The sequence below is a fragment of the Zea mays genome, chromosome 4, assembly GCF_902167145.1.
Source record: "Zea mays cultivar B73 chromosome 4, Zm-B73-REFERENCE-NAM-5.0, whole genome shotgun sequence".
In the NCBI taxonomy this organism is placed as follows: domain Eukaryota; kingdom Viridiplantae; phylum Streptophyta; class Magnoliopsida; order Poales; family Poaceae; genus Zea; species Zea mays.
Genome location: NC_050099.1, coordinates 67,947,313 through 67,950,245, shown reverse-complemented (window position 1 = coordinate 67,950,245; position 2,933 = coordinate 67,947,313).

The following is a 2,933-nucleotide window of genomic DNA, read 5'->3' as shown; positions in this document are numbered from 1 at the left end:
AAGAAGAAGATGAGGAAGGTGGTCTACTATGAGACCGACTCCTCTTCGCCATCCACCTCTGGCTCCGACACGCCGTCCGTAACTTCTAAGCGCCATGAGCGCAAGAAGTTTAGTAAGATCCCCCTACGCTACCCTCACATTCCTAAACATACGCCATTACTTTCCGTCCCATTGGGCAAACCACCAACGTTTGATGGTGAAGATTATGCTAGGTGGAGTGATATGATGCGATATCACCTAACCTCACTCCACAAAAGTATATGGGATGTTGTTGAGTTTGGTGTATAGGTACCATCCGTAGGGGATGAAGATTATGATGAGGACGAAGTGGCCCAAATCGTGCACTTCAATTCCCAAGCCACCACTATACTCCTCGCCTCTCTAAGTCGAGAGGAGTATAACAAGGTGCAAGGGTTGAAAAGTGCCAAGGAGGTTTGGGATGTACTAAAGACCGCGCACGAAGGAGACAAGGTGACCAAAATCACCAAGCGGGAGACGATCGAGGGGGAGCTCGGTCGCTTTCGACTTCACCAAGGTGAAGAGGCACAAGAAATGTACAACCGGCTCAAAACCCTGGTGAACCAAGTGCGCAACCTCGGGAGCAAAAAATGGGATGACCACGAAATGGTTAAGGTTATTCTTAGATCACTTGTTTTCCTTAACCCTACTCAAGTTCAATTAATTCGTGGTAATCCTAGATATACACTAATGACTCCCGAGGAAGTAATAGGGAATTTTGTAAGCTTTGAGCTAATGATCAAAGGTTCAAAGAAAATCAACGAGCTTGATGGCCCATCCACGCCCGAAGCACAACCGGTTGCATTCAAGGCAACGGAGGAGAAGGAGGAGTCTACATCAAGTAGACAACCAATCGATGCCTCAAAGCTCGACAATGAGGAGATGGCGCTCATCATCAAGAGCTTCCGCCAAATCCTCAAGCAAAGGAGGGGGAAGGACTACAAATCCTGCTCCAAGAAAGTTTGCTACAAGTGTGGTAAGCCCGGTCATTTCATTGCTAAATGTCCTTTATCTAGTGATAGTGACAGGGGCGACGACAAGAAGGGGAGAAGAAAGGAGAAGAAGAGATACTACAAGAAGAGAGGCGGCGATGCCCATGTATGTCGCGAGTGGGACTCCAATGAGAGCTCCTCCGACTCTTCCTCCGACAAGGACGCCGCCAACATCGCCGTCACCAAGGGACTCCTCTTCCCCAACGTCGGCCACAAGTGCCTCATGGCAAATGACGGCAAAAAGAAGAAGGTAAAATCAAGATCCTCCACTAAATATGAAACCTCTAGTGATGAGGATTGTGGCGGAACTGCCCGAATTATTCCAACTTAAGTGCCTAAGTCTCGCCTTAGAGGCTAGACCACACTTAAATGGGAATAACCCGTCAATCCCTCGGATCTAGTCCGACGAGGCCACTGACAGGATCAAGTACCACAGTCTCACTCGATGGTGAGTCACAGAGCAAATACAATAAAGCATAAAACCATACATTAAGGAGTACTAACTTATTACATCATCATTCGGAGTTTTAGCAAAAGTAGTCATCATTGTTCGAAGTGCAGCGGAATAAAACTAACGATAATTAAACAGAGAGATGGGGAAGCCTGTCCCATGACTCCTCATGCTCCTCCTCAGCCGAGGCAGGATCCCACTCGACTATCCAACCCGGTGGCAAGATGGACGGCCAAGTCACTCCAGCAACCATGTCCTCCAGAGAACCTGTAAAAATTATGCCACAAGCAAGGCTGAGTATACTAATACTCAGCTAGACTTACCCGGTGTGAGGAGTCTACTCCTCTACCTCTAGACATGCAGCTGTTTGGCTGTGGGGTTTGGTTGCCAAAAGCACTAGCTGAGTCTAAAAATCAAGTTTTAGCTTTGTCAAGTTTAAGTGTGACTCTCTTAAGACTAAATGTGTACTATCTACTCATACATGGTATCAAACATATTTAGCAATCAACATCTTGTGTCAACTCATCACATTTCCACTTGTTACTCAATGCAGTACAATGGATCAAGCAGTCTCATTAGCTGCGAGAAGCAGACGATTCGAATCGAGTTTTTATCCTTGCAAGGTAAACCTAAACACACGACATGTAGGGGCACTCCGTCCCCACACATATCAACCGTCCCCATCGATTCCCTGGCAACAGATCAGGGCTCACCGCCTTGGCGCACAATGCCTCACTTACCCCGACTGCCGTTGTGCAGTGACCGCACTTGTACCCACCATAACCGGAATGGGAGACCACGTCTCAGGTCGCGTGAGGGGTAAAGTCTGCGGGCAGGTTCACTCAGGTACTAGGCTTACCGATTTACCATATTTCTCGGTATGTGTTTAGTACGTTCAAACGCTTGACATAGGTATCCGCACATTAATCCTTATTCCAATTTTCCACCTCGTAGACAACCAATCCCCATGGATTGTTGTCCACAGACCAGCATCATTATGATATGAAAGTGGGTACAACCATTTCCTGACCTCGCACGAGTGCTAAAAAAATCACTCGACTTCTACCGAGATCCTAATTAATAAAGCAGCTACTCGACCTAGCATACTAGTATTCATCTCAATAGGATTCCTGAGATCATGCAACTAGGGTTTCAAACAACTCCTACACTTAAGTGCACATTCAATCCTACAATCATTAAGTGTAGTAAAATAGCATAAATAACAGGTTATGCATAAACCGGGGCTTGCCTTCCAAAGCTGTGGCAGGCAGATCCTCTGGTGCAGGCTCTGGTGTTGGATCCGAGGCTACCTCCTGAGCAGCTCCTTGCTCCGGCACAAGGACGTACTCTCCGTCAGCGAGGTTGCAATCTATCGAATGCAATGAATAAGAATGTGCATGCCATGATTATGTAGGATTTTGTAAACATTATGCTAAGTAAAAGAAAACTAAGTTAGTTTAGTAACTTAGGGT